At 48.1% G+C, this 21,722-nt stretch overlaps 1 long non-coding RNA gene across 1 annotated transcript; it reads right to left on the bottom strand.

Moving 5' to 3' along the window:
* Window positions 1-7,991: 7,991 nt before the first annotated feature.
* LOC137140868 (uncharacterized) lies at window positions 7,992-20,108 on the bottom strand. Its single transcript, XR_010916501.1, has 3 exons — window positions 19,986-20,108; window positions 18,473-18,617; window positions 7,992-8,722 (listed from the first exon to the last, which is right to left on the bottom strand). It is a non-coding gene; the product is annotated as an uncharacterized lncRNA (long non-coding RNA).
* Window positions 20,109-21,722: the final 1,614 nt, after the last annotated feature.

Genomic DNA, 21,722 nt, shown 5'->3' with positions numbered 1-21,722 from the left:
AGCAAACCTTACTCACTCAAGTAATTCTTACTCATAAGAGCTGCCCCGCTGATGTCTATGGTGCTGCTTGCATGAGTCAGGGTTACTCAGGTAAGTAAAGCTTACAGTGTTGGGCCCTATGTTTGTAAAGCCCACTGAGATGCACAGATGAAAGGTGCTTTCTTATAGGAGAGCAAAGTATTATTTGTATTAATAAATCATGATTATTAGTACTAATATACAGGCTCACATACCATATTTTGAAAAAAAACAACCCACAACAAACACCCTCCCATAAGTTCTTGGAGGTTTAGATCTAGAGTTTTTGTTCAGCTTGGTAAAAAATTAATAGGGGCCAGTTGCTTAATTTGTATCTGGGCCAGGCTGGATTCTCAGGCCCTTCCAATCACCCCAAAATTCAAAGCTGAACAGTAAAACTGGTTGGGAAAGGTGGTGGGTTTTTTAACCTGTAAGAAATTTAAACAAAAATGGAATTTTTTGTTTTGTTTTGGTCAAAAATGCTCTCTGGAATTTGGAGGGGGAGGTTCGTCAAAAATTGAAAATGTTTTGGCTTCCGGCAACCAAAAACCAGTTCCAAACATAATGATTTTTTTCCAGTTTGGGGGTTCCCGATGAAACCCTGAAAGTGCTTGATGAAAATGGACGTTTTCCATCAGCATTTCTGTTTTGTCAAAAAAGCAATTTTCCATCTTTAAAAATAAATAAATAAATAAAAGGTTTGATGGAAAATGGGTGATCAAGTCTCGGTGATCAGCTCCAAACGTTTGTTTGTTCCAGGCTCCTCGCTAAGAACAATGATAATAACTTTCAACAGTTAGGCTGAAATTTCCAAAAGCAACAACTGGGGGCCCGAATTTTTGAGTGGTGCAACTTGAGATACTTTAAAGGGGCTGATCTGCAGAGGGCAGGTGGCTGGCGCTTTCTGACAGTCGCGTGTCAAGTCGGGCTACCAAAATCATTAGTCACTTTTGAAAATCTTGGCTTCCCTCTCCAAAAGGGGACAGAGAAATAATGAAACCATCCTGCCTCTTGCTCCCCCAAAACTGCAGTGCTAGAGCCACCGTTCCCAGCTACTCCTCCTATTCCGACAACTGCCCCATGTCCCTCCATTTGATGTGCTTGTTTGATGGCAGGGCTTCGGAGAAGGGCGGGAGACAGGCTGACGAAAAGGAAAAGTGCAGCGTGCGGCTTCCTGCAGCCAACCTGCGTGCGGAAATGTGAAAAATAACCCTGACTGGTTAATCCCGGCTGTGAGCAAACAATTAGCAGGAAGCAGAGGCAAACAGGAAAGCTGATTTAATTATGTGACACTGATACAGCCAGTGATCTGAAGGGGACTGGGGGGAGGCAGGGGATGAGGGGGTCAAACCAGTTTGTAAAAAATCTGTTTCACAAAAGCTGTTGTTCCCCTCGGGGCAGAGAGAGATTATTGTAGCTCAGTGTCTATCAAACACGAGGAGAGAATAGGGCCAGGGGCAAAGAGACAGCTTCTGAGTATGAAGGGCCCTTCTTCTCCTCAGCAACCAGGAGCCTGCCAAAGAATTCCTGTAAGCTCTCCACGGCTTTGTGTGACCGCTCCGGCTGCGGGGAGCAATGCAGCAGGCCCGGCTATTGTCGGCATGGCTCAAAGGGAGAGAAGAAGGGTGGAGGGGTACAGGCGAAGGGGCTTAAGGGGGCTCGTTGTTATCAAAGCCATTGAGGTTATTGTGCAGGGGCACAATCGTGCTGTTTCTGATCTCCCTGAATGTGGCTCTTAATGGAAAAGCTGCAGGGAGGCAGAGGGTGGGGTTTGCTCAGCGCAAACTTGCAAGGCTCTTCATCTCACTCCCCCCCACTGCTCACTTCCCCCCATTTATCCCCCTCATTTGTTCACTCCTCCCCAGCAGACACACATGCACCTGATGCAGGCATGCACCTATGGAGACACACATCCACACAGAAAAACACATGCACACAGTCCGGAGACACACACAGACATTGGCCAAGGAATACAGTCATAGGTGCACACATGTAAATGTGCACACAGACACATGTGCATGCAGACATAGGACAACAGACACAGACATATGTGCTCACAAATGAACACACATACAGACAAAATGTGCATGCTCACACATGCATAGACACATGCACACACACACACTGACACAAATGTACAGTCACAGGCACACGCAGACATAGGACAACAGACATTTGCACACACACGAATGTACACAGACATAATGCACACACAAGCATATGACAACAGACACAGGCATATGTGTTCACAAATGAATGTACAAAACATAATGCACACACAGACACAGAAAGACATATGCCATCACACACAGACATATGTGGGCCCGTACACACACAAGGCTCAATGCACATACCGACCTATGACAACGGACACACAAATATGCATGTGCGCAGACACACCCATAGCAGATGTATGCACACATACACGGACACGCCCACACACACGCACAGATTGCACATCCCTTTCTGCAGCTGTGGCCAGGAAAGTCCTAGTAAATCGGTCCACCTTTAAGAGTCCCTTTCTCCTAGCACACGGGACCACGAGGGGGCCACAAAGCGAGAACATGCTGAAACACCTGTGCTTCAGGCTGGGAGAGATGACTCTGCTGGGCAAGTGGTATTTCAAGACCCCAGGACCATATGTACATGGGCGACATGTGAATAATTATTTATGATGATTATTCTATCAGTGCTCTCAAAAATGCCACTCAGCATAAGAATCCTCTGAGGACCTCTGTAGAGATGATGCTGATTGAAAGCAGAGGAGCGCCCCACTCAAGATCCCACCACAGCTTCTGTGGGTATTGGGATAAGCCCAGCACAGACGGAGATGAGCTGGGCATTTGAAGCTGGATGGTGGCTCAGATTTGGAAGCTGTATAGACATTCCCATGGAGCGTGGCATCAGAACACCTCACAAACCGTCAACTGAATCCAGCCTGCTAGTGGGGAAACTGAGGCTCTTAGCCATTACTGTGACCTGCCTAAGGTCACACGGGCAGTCTGGAGTGGAGCTGGGAACAAAGCCCCAATCTCCTGCGTCCATAGGCAGGATTCTCCATTGCTTTGCACTTGGTGTGGTCACCAGCAGCTGTGCATAGTGGGTGTCAAATGCTGTCCCCACCGAATTCCCCACTCATGCCAGATGCAGCGATTTCTAACTGGGGCTGTGCTCTCCCTGCACGCTAGGGAGCTCTCCTCCCTCTTATTCAAAGCTGGGCCCTATACAGGAATGACTTGCAAAGCAGGAGTGCAGTCTCTCTCTCTATGGGCCAGGGAATCGTTCGGGTGCCCCAGCATGGCAGGAGCTCTGTTCTACGTCTCTCCCCCAACAAAGCAAAACACCAGCACTGACACTCATCTCAGCGGGGCTCTCATGGCTCTTCTAAGAGGAAGCAAAAGGGACCTCCTCTTCCCAGGCTGGGCTAGTTGAGGGTTAGCTGTGTCACACGCCAGCACGGTGACCCGTCACTGGGATCAATGTAGTCCTCCGAGGGTGTGCCCACGTGGTTGCGTAGTCACTCTCACACGTGCCAATCTCCCCCCCCCACCCCATACAGTCAGTGCCCTGCACCCCTCTCCTCACATGTGTAACTGCTTGTTTGCACCCACATGTGCCAGGAGCAGACCTACCCACACATGGCGGCCACGCTCGTGCAAAGGGAATGCAGACCCAAATGCACATGGAGGTGTGCACTCACCCCGTCTCTCTCCCAAAGCCCTGGGCCGTCCTTTCGGCAGATCCCCAAGTGTCAGAGCTGCTGCTGATCCAGACCCGAAAGGCAGGCCTGGAGTTGGGGAGTGGGATTGGGAGGGACCCCGAGAGAGAAGGAAGCAGCCTCTGACAACACTGGCAGGAAAAGTGACGGGGGGGGGGGGGGGGGGGGGGCACTGAGGCCGTGGGGGGAGGGGAGGGGAAGCAAGACAGGGAGGGCTTCTCACTGTGAGGGAAATTTTATTTTTAACAGATGCTAAGGCAGATGGCACAGAATTAACAGAAAATGGGAGAGGAAAAAAGAGGAAGAACATTACTGGCTCCAGAGAGAGTGGACATTAAAAAAATAAAGAATAAGGGAATGAAAACAAGTTTAAGTACTCTCTCCAGAGGAGGGGGAAGGGAAAGAGAGAGGCAGAGCAGGGACGAAGCAGCGTGATAATAACCAAAGGCGTGAAATTGCAAAAGTAAAATTTGTGGCACTCGGGAGGGGCTGATAAGGCCCCAGTTTCATTGCAAAACTCACTCAGAAATTACTGATGTGATGTTTTAGGCTTTATCATTAATAATAATCGAGAGTGGGGAGGGGGAGGAGTAAGGGGGGATGAAACAAAGGGGCAGCAGAAGGAGAGAAATCGGGTGAGCATGTGAGAGAAGGGGAAGGAGGAAGGGGCAGAAGGGAGTGATGGAAGAGATGGGAAGAAAGAATGGGAAGGGGAAAGGAGAGAGAAAAAAGGAAGTAGGAGGAGTGGAAGGGGTAGGAAAGAGAGGGAGATGGTGGCAAAGGAAAGGGGAAGAAAGAAGGGTGATGGAAAAAGGGGGAGGTTAAAGAACAAAGGGGAATGAAAGACACAACCAAGCTAGGGAAGAAAATGCCAGAGTGAGAGGAAAAGATGGACTGGGGAAATGATAGCAGATGCAGTAGCTGGAGAAGACAGACTACAGGCCGGGGAGTAAAAAACGGGGAGACAAAGAGAGATGGCCATTCCACTCGCCTCCCAAAGTAATTGAGGATACATCAACCCAAGCCACTAAAACAGAGCTATTATGAATGGGTTAGTCACAGGTGGAGTTAAAGGCCTGCAGAGGGATATTAGCCAAAATTGAGTGGCTTTTAATTTCTTTCTAACGAGAGACAGTGGCTGGGGAGCCAGACGCTGCCTCGGCTCAGCTAGGCCTGAAGGCAGCAAAACACGAGAGCCGGCAGCTTCCCACAGCCGTGCTAAACTGCACGTGGGCTGACCTGTGTGGCACAAGCAGCGAGCTGGAAAAGCACACGTGGGCTGACCTGTTTGCCACCTGTGATTCAATGGCAGAGCCACACGCAGGATGAGGGGCACAGAAATTAGAGCTGTAAAAGACGTGAGCCTGGTCTACACTTAAAAATTAGCTGGACCAAGCTACGCTGCATAGGGCTGGGAAAAATTTCCCCATGTTTGGTCGACCTAACCCCCAGCACAGTCATGGCTAGGCCAAGGGAAGAATTCTTCTGGTGACCTAGTGGCTGCCTCTTAGAGAGGTGGATTAACTACAGCGATGGACGAACCACTTCTGTCACTGTAGGAAGCATCTATGGCATGGCGCTACAGAGGCCCTAGAGTACATTGCCCATGCTTTGTCACCTACCTGCATGATGGAGTGCCCACTGGACCCTAGGAGAGCATTCCACCTCATTGGTAGGAAGTTTCTCCTGATATCCATCCTGCTTTGTTCCCTTCATGGAGAGAAGGGAGGAGATGTGGTCCAGTGTTGGGCACAGAAGCAGGAGACCTGAGTTCTAATTCTGGCTTTGCTCTTGAACTTCACATCATCACTTGGTTTCCCCCTCCCTTCTTTGGCAATAATGCCGTATTGTGAACTCTGAGCATTCAAAAATGACGAGTCAGACCGCAAATCACAAGACTGGCTGAAAAAGCTTAAGATTTTTTAAATCACACACCAGGTTCGCTTCTGGTGTTTGAGCCTCTAGGGTGCATGTTTTCAAGCTTTTCTCCACAACTACATAAGTTAGAAACATTTTCTTTTTTAAGTGAAATCTGAGAGTCTTACATAATCATGTGGCTCCTGGAGCTGGAGATTTAAGAAAACCATCAAATATCACGAAAGTTGGTAACACTGAATAATGATTGTCAAAATCACCCGATGAGATATTTATGAAATGAAAGATTTTGCTTTTTTATTTCAAAATGACTTTTTGTTTCAGAATTTTAGTTAATCTATACTAAAAAAAAAAGGTTAAAAATTCTGTAAAAGGTTGAAATCAAAATGAAATATTTCAAAATGGTAGAATGAAATGTTTCAATTGACCAGGGCCAACATATTTATTTTTTTGAATGAGCAATTAATTCACTAAAATTTTTGAGGTTTTGACTTTTCCCCGCCCCCACATTTCAGGATAGGAAAAAAATTCTAAATCTTGAAAACTCTTGTGGGAGACAAAAAACCAATTTCCCACCCAAAGCTGCTTTCCACCTTTGTGAAACATTTTAAGATCTGCAGATGGTATGTGCTAAGTATTCTTAATTTATGTGCTAATTTCATCCCATTACCCATATGATCCACCCTAAATAATTCCCCTCTTTCCTTGGTCTTTTCACTGTTCAAATGAATTGCATGTTCTCTCCTTTAGCTACATCTGGACTGGCTTGTATGGTCTGTTATGGCTTTTGGAAGCCATTTAGGAGCTAATGTGCTTTCAGTTGAAAGGCGCTGACTAACTAGATGATCTTGATAATGCATGTGATCACTGATGGTACAGTTAATAAACATGTGCAGAACATGTGTGAAGAACAGTAGCAAGATGGCCTGGAAATATGTAAAATCCCACATGAAAATTGGATGACAGTACAGTGGGTACATGTGATGACATGCATTACACACAAATTTAGCTTGCATTATACATGTGCTAATTTATACGTATATATAATATGAAAGCCACACAGATGCTGGCCTTAGTACGTGCAACATCATATAAATCTCTACACCAATTGCCAAGTACAAGGATTTGCTGAACACTGATCATATATGAAAGTCACATGCCAGTTCATCTGAGACGTGTCTATAAAGAAAGCCTAATATCCACTAATATATAAGCCTATGCCACCGAAACACCTGCATGTTACTTATGCTTATCTGGGGAAGCCTTAGCCATCTGATACATAAGATCATAAAAGAAGCCACTAGGACTAAGGGACAGTGTTGTCTGCTGGTTAGAGCTCATGGATGGGTGTCAGGACTCCTGGGTTCTATTTCCAGGTCTCACTGTCCTTTCAGCTCTCTGGGTCTCTGCATCTCCCTCAGTAAAATGGGGGTGATGAACTAGATCTCACAAGAGCGCTGTAACTCAGGTTTCGTTAACCATTTTTGTAAAGCCCTGTGGTTCATTGAAAGGTGCTAGAGAAATGCTTCATATTTTATCATCATCTTCACAATCTTCCTGCGAAGACAGGCTGGCATTGCAGTAGCTAGGATTTCCCTGCAGCCAGCACTCCTGACCAATTCCTTATTGCGCCTCCTTCCTGGGCAACGCAGTGTCTGTGCTGAAACACCCCAGGGCCAGGAGGTAGGGCTGGAACACCTCGTGCTGAACTTAGAGAGCTCCACGGTCTGGAGTCTAGCTCTAGATCCATTTGGAAGTCTAACGCCTCCAGATCTCTGAGTAGGCATTCCCACCCCAGCCCACTATGGAGCTCGGCCCAAGCCGTGATACTCAGATTGGGAGCAGGATCCAACCTCCCGCAAAGCTTAGAGGGGCTGGGTGGGAACTGTGGGTGCACTGCTGTTCTAGTGCTAGAATGTCCCTTGGGCAAGTTTGACTCCAGGGCCCTCTGGGTGGGGCAGGCTGTCCTCTTAAAATACCCTGAGGGCAGAAGACAGACAGACAGTTAGATAGATGGTCCCAGGCCAGAGTAGTACATCACCTCTGCTGCACGCTATGAAATATCTCTGAGCACATTTCCTTATGAGAATCCCCCTGGGGGGGGGAGGGGGGGGCGGGGGTAATTTTACTCTGAAATACCCCCAGGGCAGCTCCTCTCTTGAACACTCCAGGCTTTCCTGCTGCAATAGCCTGGCGACGGGCTGGGTTCTAGGGCTGGGCTAACCCAGGGTCAGGTTTTCCAACTGACTTCCCTGCCAGGTGGGGGGGAGGGAAGGGGGATGGATTTCCTGCTTGATTTCAAGAGGCTCCTGCTCCCCTGGGCTGCCAGATGAGGCTGCTCTGCAGGGAGCTACGCCCCTTTCAGAGTGCATTAATGCTGAATTATGGACTGGCCTGGCTGTCTGGGGTCGGAGCTGGTTTACCAGGGCTCAGGCTGCTCACATTAGTATATCAGTTTAATAAGATCAACTGAAGTACCCGGGATTAGGGCAGGAAAGACAGCAGGAAGAAGAGCTGCCAGCCCAGGGCCCTGGGAGCCAGGGGTGCTAGACAGCGCTTCAGGGGTGCATTCACAATGGCGCCTCTGCTTTAGCAAGAGCAGCCCAGAGCTGGGGTAAAGCAGTGTAGCGGCACTGAAGTAACACCAGTTTGCATCAGCAGGGGATCTGGCCCATTGATTGCTTATTGACACCAACTGGGGATAGAGCCCTTTGGCATCTATGGAGCTACGTCGATTTACACCAATGGAGGATCTAGCCCTAGATGTCCCTCCCATTGCAGCAACAGCAGCCAGGGCCACTCCCTCCCCATAGCACGCACAACATGGTATTTCTCCCCCTGTGGTGGGGAGGTGGGCTGTCTCTTTCCCCATTTCCATTTAGCAATCGTGCCTTTCTTGGCTAGATTTTACTGAGCCCTAGTGCGTTGCCGCTTGCCTGGGTGACGGGCTGTCATCAACAACAACAAAAAGATGTCTCGGCTAAATATCCCCCAACCCATCCACCACTCCCCCCCTTCTCTGTGTCTTCTGAGAGCTGAGTCCATCGACAGCATTATACACATGGATCAGTCACACCGGGAGCAGCCGTGTTTCATTTGTTACTCCGATTCCTATGGGCAAGGAAAACAAAAGAGGCTGAAGGAAACGTGAAAACGTTTATTTCCTTCTCATCCCTTAGGACCCTGCCTGTTCTGACACCACTCGCACCGGAAAGCCAGCCAGCTTAATGTGCTGAAGGTTTACATTTGGCTTTGCATTTCGATTGCACCTTCCACAGAGACTCTCAACCCCTTGCCAATGGTAATGAGTTAAGCCTGGCAGGCCACCGGGAAGCGTTATCACTGCCATGCTACAGATGGGGAAACTGAGTCAGGGAGCAGGGTCTATGTGATTTACAAGCGCTCAAAATGATGCCTCATAGGGACTTGCCCCAGGTCTCTCAGTGGCTGGGCCCAAACCGGGGATCCTGGCTCCCCCCCACTCCTATTCGCTAAGCACTAGACCACAGAGCCGGTCTTCACCGAGTGAACACTTCTACCCTGCCTGCTGTTTAGGAAAGAGGCCTGCAAACTCCTCCCAGAGTCTCCGCCTCCAGCGGGGCTCAAGCTCTCTGAGAATTAGCACCGGGCTGAGTGGAGCATAGGCGGGGAGCGGAAGCTCCTGGCAGCCTGGCCTGTTTCACAAAGAGACACCCAGACATTTGCTTTGAATCTTCTAGACCACAGGCCCAGTGAGGCTACTGCGTCAGCAGAGAGTGGCTGGCCCAGGGCTCTGGAGAGAGCAGTTCAAGTCCAGTCCCTTTTCCCTGCCCTGACAGTCAACGGGACACAGGAGGCAACCTGACCGAGAACCAGGGATCGGTCCGTTTCCTAGGCCAGAGTTCATCACCTCTGCCACATGCCACGGGCGGCTGCCCAGGCCAGAGCTGGGTCAAGCCGTCTAGCCTTTGGCCTTCTGAAACGCAGCCTTGGCAGAACATTTCCCCTTCTCCGGCAGGGGATCTCAAAGCACGGCACCGCTGGCTGGAGAGGGGGAGAGCGCTGCCCTGAGGCAATCCGAGGCAAAGCCTGCCACTGCACTCATGCTGATGCCCCATCTGAGCGGCCGTGCAGGGTGGTGATGAGGGCAGTTCTGGGCCCGCAAGGAAGAGCAGGGGCTGCATGGGTGATACACCCCTCTCCCCACCGACAGCAAGCAGGGACAGGGCACTAGGCAAAGGTCGGGCTATCCCTCCCCTCTGCGCCAAGCATCAGTGCGGGTTAGGGGAGAGGTGCGGCATCTTGTCAAGGGCTGACCCAGCATACTCCCCCCACAGTGGAAAAGAGGTGTGGGGCTTCAGTGGGGTGTCTTTGAGGCACAGCACCTTCCCACTACTCTTTCTGGGCTGCTATAGCTCCACACCAGTCCGGGGAACTTAAGGCAGCCTCTGACCCTAAGTGCCATGCCCATAGTCACACAGTGAGTCTAGGGCAGAGCCAGGAACAAAAGCCAGACGTCCTGGCCCTGTGCTTTGGGCATAGGCCACCAGCAGCTCTCCCCCACTGGCTGAAGGCCCCTGGGATTTGCCCCACTTCCCCAGACTCCTTAGCAGCCTTGCTTTAGAGGGATCCATGGTGCAGGAAGTACACATTGCCGGGAGGGGATCAACTAGGAGGGAAAGTTAGCGATACTGCCCTCTCTTCGGGATTGTGCTTGGGGAAGGCATCTCTACCCAGTGCCCATGGAAGCCACACTCCATCAGTCCATTCCTCAGCTGTATCCTACCCTGCCCAGCCCAGCACCACCAACCCTTGGACCTGCCCAGTGGCTGGGACATGGCTGGTACCTGGTGCTACCACAATCTCCTTCCACCCTAGAGTGCGCTGGGGCTCATGCCTCAGAGATCTAGGGCAGCTTGGGCCCCTCTGCCCCTTTAATGGTTAAAGATCCACTCCATGCCTGATGAAGATGGGTCCTTCCCCCACTCCTAGCCCTGAGTCAGCAGCAGGAATAGCTGTACTAGCGAGATGATTAAAGGAGAGCTGAACCTTAGTTTAAGAGGAGTCGGCCTGCTGTCCGCCCTCCCTGGTTTAAAGTCTCCAACCATAGAGGTTAATATGTTCTTGACGGATGCGCAGAAAGAAGCTGGAGTCGGGGCAGGTTGCAGAATCCACATCGCCACATTCCCTGGTTTGGGGTGGGGGTGGGGCTTGACAACTACCCCACACAGCTGCCAAGGTCTGCGCAACTCCACCTTTGACACCATCTGCAAATTGTTTCCTGTCTGAGTTGCATATTTGCATCTGATTTGCATATGGCCATAAACTCTGGCTTTGCAAAAAAAAAATCACATGGGTTTAGTGCTGGTGAACGAAGCCCTTGGTTTAGCTAGAGGGCAAGCATCGCACACACGGTGCCCTTGCTGCTTGCTTCAGCCTTGATCTGGAAGGGGACTCTCACATCCACCTCCATGGCCCATGCAGTTCTCCGCCTCACTGTGGTGTCTGCCAACTGATGTGAAGCACAGTGATGAGTTTGTGATGTGGGAGCTGAATCTGAGACCCCCAAGCCTGCTGCTATATCATATTCACTGAGTCACCCTTAGGTCCATAAGGGATGTAAGTGGAGGCAACATATATATAGTTGTGAAGAACATCAAAACTGGGAGGTACCAGGAGGTACCTACAACCCAAGGCCACCAAGCCTATGCTAGCATGACTACAAACAGCCGCATTGTGCTAGGCATTGTACATGCAGAAACTAAGAGACAGTCCCTACCCCCATTAGTTTACAGCCTAAATAGACAAGACAAAGGTGGAGAGGGGGGAAAGGAGGGTGAAGTGACATGGCCAAGGTCACCTAACAGGTCAATGGTGAAGCTGGGAATAGATCCCAGACTTACTAGTGCCATGCCCTAGCCACTAGGTCATGCTGCCTCTCTACATCTGAGCTAGGCAGGATCTGGGGCAGTGAGACACCTAGCCCCAGCCAAGCTGGGCATAACCTGACAGCTCTGCTAAAGCTGCCGGTGGAGGGCGAGGTCACTACAGTGGAGGCCCTAGATGAGTCCAACATATGGGGCCCTTTTCTAAAACGATGAAAAAAATTCCCCCCTTGACCCAAACACCTGCCCCGAGCTTTGCCACCTCCCTACCACAGAGCCAAGACCATGTTAGCTGGGATGAGATAGATGTCCGGGGGCAGGAGGGGGGAGAGAATTAAAAAAAAGAAAAAGATGAAAGAGAAGCAAGGAGCAGAGGCAGAGAAAGAAAAAAAAGAGTGGGAGGGGAGAAAGTGAGAAAAAGAGTGAGAAAAATGACAGGAGCTGAATTTTCAGCACCCTCACTTTAAATCAAGATAAAAGACTGAAATGGAAAATAACAGTCCAGAGAAACCCCTGGACGGCTTTGGGCGCTAATGGAAACACATGGCTGAAGGCTGTAGTGTTGTCAGCTTCCCCGTGCTCTGACATTCCTTTCTGATAATCCGGCCTGCCATAAAATTAGAATAGCAAATACCTCCTGACAAAGATGCATGTTTCCCTCTATTGTGCCATCATAAAAAAAACTCCGCTGGTGACTCGAGGAGCCGCAAACTTCAATTTAAATTTACAGTGCGGCGGAAGGAAAGTGATATGCACTCAAAAATTTTAATAACCTATTAAGTTACGACTTCAATTTCATTTTATGAATATTTTCCTTGGGGAGCACTGCTATCACAGAGAAAGATAGAAATTTAAAAAAGATAAATAGTGCCATTAATCTCCAACATTTCTCTTCCATTATCCTTGAAAATTAGGAGTTATTTTTGTTCAGATCTTCATGTAATTAGCTCCCTACACTTGATTCACTAGCCAGAAAATGACCATGTTCAGAAAATTAAAAATTTGTCATTAAGTGGAATTTAACATAATATCATTTATCTTTATCTATTCCCCAGCTGACAGCAAAAGCCTTGGAAGTGATACAGGCTTCTGTGTCAGAGTGTAGAGGCAACTGCTAGACATCAGAGGGAGAGAGAGCGGGGAGGGGGAGAAGTGAGGGGGACGGGGAGACAAGGGGAGGAAGAGAGATGTGGGGAATGCGGGAGACAGAAAGGAAGTGGGAGGGAATCAGAGGAAGAGGGGGAGGAGAAGAGGGGAATGGATGAGGAGGGAACCTGAGGGGAAAAGAGGGTGGTGGAAAGAGAGAGGGCAATGGGGATGGGAGGGACAAGTGGAAGGTGTCTGGTCGAGGAGGGCTGGCTGCTGGGAAGAGGCTGCAAATCCCAGGACAAATGGCAGCCCCACTGAAATGGGTCGCCTGGGGTATGGCGCAAGGCCAGGGAGACTGGCTTTAGAGGGTTGGAGTGAAACCCAGCCCCTGGGAAGTCAATGGGTGCTTTGCCATTGACTTCAATGGGGCTAGATTTCACCTTGTATATCTAAGCAACCTTCTCGCCAGTCTTTTGTGGAGAATGCTCTAAGTCCCCCTTCTACACAGCCTCAGGCACACACTCAGTTTTCAAGGACAGAGCTGGGCCATGGCCGCCTATTACAAGCTCAAGAGCCAACATTTATTAAAACACCCCAGAGAATAATAGAGTGACTTGTATTGGTATGGGGCGTTCTCTGCAAGGGCCTCAGTGTGCTCCCTAGACATGAAGTGTTTAAGCCTGACAGCACCCTCTGAGGCTGGGATCATCATCCTCATTTCACAGATGGGGAAACTGAGGCACAGAGCCAAGCCATGGCTTGCCCAAGGTCACACAGGTAGTCAGAAGTAGAGCTCAGAATAGAACTCAGCCCTGATTTATAGTCCTTTGGTCTACTCCTTCACTAAAATCTAAGTCATAATTCTCCATGCGTGCCAGTTATCTTGGAAGGTCTATCTATCGGAGACAGGCCTTCCCGAACCAGAACACTAGATCGAAACCTTCATGAACTTTTGGATTCTTCTTCTCAATCTAATATATTTGCCTCCTGACCATCTAATCTAATCGGTCTGTATCTCTCTCTCAATGGGCATAAAATATCTCTCTGAGGAAAATGAGAGAGACTCGGGGGGGGAAGGAGAAGAATGGCATAAAGCAAACACCATGGGCAGGAGCTATTTTAAATAAATGGCTAGCTAAAAAAGCCAAGGACATTAACTACTCAGCAATTCCATCACAAGAGCGTCATGCTATTTTAAGCAAGCCTCTTTGCCTCTATATCGTTGGTTCGAGTTTTTGGATTTTTTTATTATTTCCAAATCTGTGTTTGGATCCATCTTTTGTTGAAGCTGTTTCCTCCTTCTAAATCTTTACATGCAAACTCCCAAAGTTTTGTCATGCCTTTTGTACTCCAAAATAGGAATGGGTTGTTTTATAACTATAATAAAATTTGGGGGAATAGTCAAAGATATACTCCATCACAAACAAGGTATTCCTCTTATATTTTCATGACCTTGTACTTTGTTATGCATTGCTCCATACCAGAATATCATAATATATGTTCTTTATATAAATATAATACTATATCATGCATCTGTAAGGAATAGTACCACAAGGGGCAAGGTCATAAAATATATAAGAGGAGCATTCTATTAGAGATGTTATACATAGTGCTGTATGGCTAGCAGCCTAAGAGAGTTAGGTACCAACTTCTCATGTAATTTTAATTCCCACAGACAGCTTTGAAAATACTAGTCCAATGTACGTGTAATGTACAGACATATACGTATTTTGCATATGCACATAATCCTGTATCTTTCTATCTAGAGACACAGAGAGAGAGCTGAGGTGGGTTAGTATTATCGTATACATTGTAACAGCTGGGGAAACGGGCACAGAGAACTGCCCCAGATCAGGCCACAAGTCAGTGGCAGAGCCAGGAATGAAATCCGGAAGTCCTGGCTCACCCTGGCCGACCTTTCTAAAGCAGAGTTGTTCAGATTAATTCAGTCAAAGCAAATACTGGGGTATGGCACGTGACTTTGGCCGGTTCCCTCATTCAATGGCATTTCCTTGATCTTTTGTGCCGAAAATATGGACCAAATCCAGGCGTGGTGTAAGCACATGCAGGTCCTGACTTCAGTGAATGCTTAAACGAAACCTGGATTTGGCCCTGGGTCAGATCCTTAGCTGGTGTAAATTGGCATAGCTCCAGTACAGTCACCTGAGCATCTGGGCCAGGAGGTTCCTTCCCCGAGTTCTGCAATAGGAAGAGCCTTCGACCTATTGCCCCATCAGAGCCACATTGCCTCTCACGGCTCTTTTCTCATGTGGGGAACTCAAGGAGTCTCTCTCTCACACAGAAACACACACTCTCACGCTCCCCCAAGTAGGACCTGCATCCTTACTGCAGAGTGGGGAATGCCCCAGCTGGCTGGGAAGAGCGGCGAGAAGCGATTTCAAAGGAAAGACCATCTCAAAACATGATTTGTGGCACGTGCTGAGTCATCACAGGGCAAATCCCCTTGGCCCCGGGGACCCACAGGCCAAAAGGATGCTGTCCGGCACCCACCCTCGGGGGCTGTTGGTGGGCAAAGCAATGACACTGGGGATTGGTTTGTCTTACTGGGGCCCAGCGTGGAGAGGACACGGTTGGGGTGTGTGCTGGGTAAGCCACCTTTGCTGAACGTCCAGCCTGGATCATACTTAGCTGACCTGCAGGAGGGTCCATAACCCGCCTCCCATTCGGGAAACCAGCTGGCTCAGAGGCCCAGTCGCGGAGAGCCTGCACACAGACACAGCCACCTGACAACCCTGCTCCCACCCCCCAGCACTCGCTCCCCCTCCCCCCCCCACCGTGCATTCCCACTCTTCCTCCCTGCAGCAGCCTTTCTTGGGTGGTTTCCCCAGTGCAAGCTCCTTCCACTCGCCCTTCCCCTGGTCCTTCTCTCCAGTTCTCTCTGCCTGTCCCTCTCCATCGCTTACTCTCCCTCTCCTGCCTGGCCTCCGCCTTTCCTTATAGCCTCATGCTCCTTCTCACTCCTTCCCCATCATCTTCCATCTGCCTTATCTGGCCTGCCATCCACCCACCCTTCACCATGCCATCCCTTCACCGTGCCTTCCCTCCCATGCCCATCTCTGCTCCCACCCTCCACCATTCTGCTTCCCCCACCTCCCTTCCCGATTCTCCCCCCCCCACTCCCCTTCTCCAGCTCCCCTTTATTGTGCTGGGAGCTCTGCTGGCTGTCCCCCCTTGTCCCTTCCTCTCCTGCCTCTCCTGTGCCTCTCTCCTGCTCCCCGTCTCCCCCTCCTTGCTAGAGTCTCCACGCTACAACCTTAAAGCAGGATAAATGGATATGGATATCGTACAATAAAACCTTCAGAATGGAGAGTTTTGTGCAAGTGAACGGCAGCCAAGCCTGAGAGACTGAAAATTGGATAAAGGGATTAAAACAGTAGCACATTAACAGGAGATTTAGAGTGTAATAAACTCATTTCATAATAATATGTGCGTTGGGGCCGGTAATAAATCATCACGGGATCCCTGCCTTTCGCGGTGCTGGAACGAGGCAGTGACCCGAATGCGGGGTAGGATTTCAGCGAGATGTGGATTAATTTCACAGGGTTCTTGGCCAGGAATAGAGCGGCTGCGCCATTGCTGTACAGCTGCTGCTGCTGCTGCTGGCTTTTGCAAAACACAAAGGCAAACAAATGAAACCAAATAGAAGGATCTGCAGAAACTGTGGTGCATGGGGGGCTGGGAGGGCATGGAGGGTGCTGGTTGCGGGTTAAGCAACCTCCCACGCCACAGCGCCAAGGCCAGGGATGGTGTGATGAGGACGTATGATCTTTATTGCATTCCCAGGAAACGTCATCCCGCCAGTTGCCCCAGAAATGCCAAAGAAAGGGGGCCATAGCAGCAGGAAGCAGCTGGTTGAACAAAAATGCTAAGCAGGTGACAAGATCTGCAGGATCATGTCCAAGTGGTAACCTTACTAAAGACACTATAGGAAAAGACTGAAGATAGTAGCCAAAATGGAGCAGATGCATCAACCCATGGGAGTCAGTATTCCAGGAGCATAAAAACAACCCTAGGAGATGATGTGGGAGAGTCAGAAAGTGTTACAGGCTGAAATCCCACTCGCCTCAGACGTGGAGAACTCATCAGAAGTTATGAAGGAGCTGAAGCCTTGGGCCCAGCACAAATGCTGAGTTGGGACACCTCCAAGAGGAAGAAAACAGATGGTTCAAAGCCAAAAGGAGATTAGACGAGGCAAGCACCTTGAAGCAGAAGAAAATGAAGGTATAGAGAAAAGAGGATGGAGGAGATTTCAAAGGAGCCTTTAGAAGATGAGAGGGTGACCCTGGCTGAAAGGAAGACAGACAACACAGACGTCTGAAGACCAGAAGGTGGAACGATCCAAAATGAAAGAAATTTTAAAAACTGGCCTTAGTACCACGTGGAGACAATGTAGCCTAGTAGATAGGGCATCAGACTCTGAGGCCCTGGGTTCTGATCCCAGCTCTTCCAATAACCACTTGTGTCATGTTGCACAAGTTACTTCAATCCTCAGCGAAGAAGAAACATTTGTCTGTCTGTGTAGTCTATTTAGACTGTAAATTGTTTGGGGGAAGGGGCTGTTTTTTGCTGTGTGCCTAAAACAGTGGTGCTACTATAGTACAAACAATAATAATACTAAAGCAAGGACTGGAGTCAAGACAAAGATCTGCCAAGCCATCTGGACAAAGACAGACATGGGACTGAGAGCAAGAAAACAAGCAGCTCTGGGTAAAGAGAAGACTAGGTTGGACCTGCAGGAAGAGAATCTGAAGATGAACAAGGACTTGATTCACCATGAAGAAGGAGAGAGCAAGCTAAGGGTGAGGATTAGGGAGTGAGAGGAAGATTGTGAAGAAAGGCAAGACTCCAGAAAGTGCCGAGAGGGGGAAAGAGTGATCAGCAGAAAGAAATAAACCGGAAGGATGAAAAGGAGGAGCAGAGACGGGAGGGTTGGAAGGATGGAAGAAAGCCGAGGGCTGGAGACAGATTGAAATCATCAACTTCTTCTTCAGCATGAATCCCACAGGATTAGCCCCACAGCAGCTCTTATATCACTGGCATCACACCTACCTCCAGATTTGGCTGAAAATATTAGTCCCTACTCCATGCAGCCCAAATCCAATGGAAGCAAAAACACTACAGCTCACAGCTCAGCCATCTGCCTGTCTGAACAGGCTGGGATGTTCAAACCAAACAAGGCATATAACTGCCATTGGGAGGGCAGTCCAACTGTCAGAAGCAGTTTCCTGCATCTGATGCAGAGAATTATATCCATATGCAGGGCTGGTTTACACGCACATGATGGCCACTCGGAGTCTGTGCAGCAGGAGAGAATCTCTTTTGTTCCTAGTTATGACACCGCTGCAGAACCAGGCAAACTTCTACGCAGTGCAGTGCAAAGGACGCTGACTAGCCTGGTGTCAACCGGTGTAAGTGTGCAACACTCTGTTGATCGAGGAGGTGCTCTGCTTTAGATCCATGCATTCATATTCATTCCTAAAGGGTGGGATTTTCCAGTGCACTGAGCATTGGCTTAACGCTGTCCCCCCTTGAATCTCATGGGAGTTTTACCATTGATATCTAAGACAGCAAATGCAAGCTAACACTAAGTGCTTTGGAAAATCCCACATATAATAATAATCTAGCCACCATTGCATCCAGGCCCCAGTGATTTGATCCAAAATATTTCACGTGCGCAAAAGGAACAAGCTAGAAGCAGAACAGTTCCTCCATATGAAGACACGGGGGGAAAATTCAACCCTGGTGTAACCCCATGGAAGCCAGCTGACTTGTACCAGGGTTAAATTGGGCCCAGGGTGGCTGGAGAACAGCTTGTCTAGGATACAACAGCAGGAAAGTTGAAACAAAGAGAAAAGATGCATTGTTTCAAGGTTGTCAGCTTGCCTACCTGTGGAGTGCAAGAGCTGAAAATCCCCCTGTTGCCCCCAGCAAATACTCTCTTGTCACCATGTTTGGAGGGTGAGCGGTTACTGTCTCAGGAGGCCTCTGGAAGAGAAACTGGGGGGAAGAGAACTCAGGGAAGATGAAAACAGCTGGAAGACAAAGAGAGGGAGGGTTGAGAGAATGCACTAAAGGTTAAAAACGGGAAATAAACCAAATCAGCACACAAAAGGGTGAGATTTTCAAAGCTGTCTAAGAGATTTGGGCACTCATATCCCATAGCAATGGGTGTCCAAATCCCCAAGATGGCTTTGAAAACCTCGGCCAAAATGTCTCAGAGGAGAAGCTGAGGACAGGAGAAGAATCGTCTCTCTATGGAATAGAGACAGGGATAGAGACAGAAAAAATGATCTGAACTCCCAAACTTTCTCCAAGGACACCAGCTGGCTAGAAAATAGCAACATTGATTCACAAAAGAAGATTGTCACAAAGAATAGATGAGCAAGGGACCCATTCCAGAATAGCCAGATGCTTAAAGCACTCAGTGAGGGTGTGGGAGAGCTAGTTTCAAGCCCCTTCAAGCCAATCTTCTTTAAGCACCAGGCTGATGGGGGTGGGAGGCTGTCTCTTTCTCTCAAGTTTTGACCAGCAATTCCACCTTGGACCAGAGTAACTTTCTCAACTAAATTGGCATCAAAACCAGGATGTCCCTGGGAAACATCCACTTTGACAAAATGGCATTTTTGATGGAAAATAATTGTGTCCAAAAATGTTTCAGCCAACTGTGTTGGCTTGGCTACCAGCCCAATGATGTTCCTGGAGCTCTAGGAGGCCTGAGGGCAGATCCCACCCCCCCAGTGTCATTGACTTCAGAGGTTCAAACGACACCAATAGAAGATCCAACTCATCATGCCTAACTCCAGGGGCTCCTACTAGGGTGTTGCCTACTTCACAGCCCACACTGTGGAGTTGTGGCTATATGACCCAATCTAACCTGTTGCATTTAAAAATTAGAGCTGGATGAAAAATACTGATGATTTTTTATGGGAAATTTTGGGGAAAAAAATCTTTTTCCCCAAACAATAACATTTCCAAGTTTTTTAATGACAAATTAAAATTGAAAATTGAAAAAAAATGGTTTCCAAAAAACAAAATCTGGAACAGATTTTGGCTTTTGGTAAACATTCTCCATTTTTGAAAAAAAATGTTCTTGGTTAAAAAAAATTGTCTTTTGGTAAATAGGTTCAGTTTTTGACAACCATTTTTGATCAAAATAGTCAGAATGGTTTGAATTTTGATTTCCAATTTTTTCAATGAAAAACTGGAAAATTGGGTTGAAAACACTTAAGAATCCAGAGGCAAGTTAGGGGGAAAAAAATCAATGAACTTTAGAAATAATAAGATATTAATGCAGCTAAGCTCAATTTAAACTGCACGAGGAGGCTGGAGAGACAGGATTCCAGAAACTCCACCCATTCACCAAAGCAACACCACAGGACATGAAATGGTACAAGCATTACATCATCAGAAGAGTCTCTCATCAGCTGGCTGTAAATCCAGGAAGAGGAGGATGCTACTTGCTGAAGACAGAATCCACAGCTCTTTCACCTGTGTGATGTAGGCAGCGCCTAGACTCTTCGTCAAGTTGCACTGCATTAAAGGGTCACGGTGGTGACGATTGAAAGTAGGTAGAGCTGTTCCTTTAACCTGGCTTTCAGTCATTACCACAGCTCTCACCACCCCAGTGAAGAGCAAATGCACTCAGTCACTCACACTAGCTGCAGCACTACAAAATAATATTCAGAAAGCACTAATAGATTGGGGAGAATTGTATTTGCATGACTTGAACTCTACCTGCCACATGAGCTGTCAATCTCTGCCATCAAGGGCCTGTATGTCTAATCCAAATTGGATCAAAGCGTGCACTTGTCAGCTCGCACATCAACATGCCACCAATATGCTGGCAAGCCACCGCGAAGAAGTGGGCAGCAGCAGTCCAGACAGCCTTTGTAATCTGACATAAAACACCGGGCCAGATTCTCTAGTTTGTTCCAGCTACTTTGTGCCACTTTGGTGCAGTAAGAGGGATAGAAAGCTGCTAGATTTCCCCAGCCCGGGAAAGATCCCAACTGGGATAGCCAGCTCCTGCGCCATGCCTCCCTGCAGACCCTGATGTATCTGTCTAGGTTTTTATACAGTCACCCGTCACCATGATATCTGAGCACCTTCCATGCAAAGTAAACATAAAGCACTAGAAGCAAACCCATAAGGTGGTAGGGGGCAGGGCCAATGCATACCGTGTGATCGGGGTGTGGCTAGACTGCTAGTGTGTTCTGGCAATCTCTTTCTAAGAAACAGCCCCTTGAAGGTCATAGCCAGCTAATGTAGAACAGAATCGCTCTGAGGTCCCAGAATCAAGGAGAAACAACTGGTTCCTTTGGTGCATCCTCTCTGAGCTGTGACCAGAGATAACTGGACATAGCTGAGAATCTAGGCTATTGTTCCTACCAGTGTTCAAATGCAATTAGCAGGAAGAATGAAATGTGAGATATGTGAGGATCTGTCACTCAGGGAGGACCAACAGAGGGAAGCATTAAAAAACCTTAAGTAGTTACCAATATGTGGAGCAGCATAAAATAAATTCTGGGAGTTGAATTTGCAGTATTAGAGCTGCCAAAACATTTTTGATGAAGATTGGCTTTGCAAAGTAAGGTAATTTTTGCAGAAAATCAGAACATTTTCATTCCAGTTGAATTTTTTTGGAGGGGATAGGGGACCTAGAACCCAAAATACTTCTCCAGTGGGAAAAGGGAGAAAAGTGAAAAAATAACTCAAAAAATTCAGTTTTCATTTCATGAGAATTTTTTTTAAAAACAACAATTTTTAACAAAATGACAAGTTGGAGGGGTTCAAAAATTGTCAAAGAATATTTACCTTATCTCAACCAGCCCTACTGTTTACTATAGCAAAAAAGAGTCATTGCTTTTTATTTATTTTTTTAGACCTCGGGTTCATATCCCTGCAACGACCCCCCCTACATTGACTTCGCACATTTGAGAGGTTCATCCCTTCGGACAAAAAAATCTAGCAGAGAAAGGTACAAGATCCAATGACTGGACGTTAAAGCTAGACAACTTCAGACAGAAAACAAGGCATGCATTTTTAACAGTGAGGATAGTTAACCACTGGGACAACTTCAAGTATGGTGGTGGATTCTCCGTTGCTGACAATTTTAAATCAAGATTGGCTGCTTTTCC

This window comes from Emydura macquarii, unplaced genomic scaffold, assembly GCF_026122565.2.
Source record: "Emydura macquarii macquarii isolate MOO-44397 ecotype Brisbane River unplaced genomic scaffold, CSIRO-AGI_Emac_v2 contig_67, whole genome shotgun sequence".
Classification (NCBI taxonomy): Eukaryota; Metazoa; Chordata; order Testudines; family Chelidae; genus Emydura; species Emydura macquarii.
The sequence above is the reverse complement of the archived record's forward strand: the minus strand, read 5'-3'. Positions and strand labels throughout refer to the sequence as shown.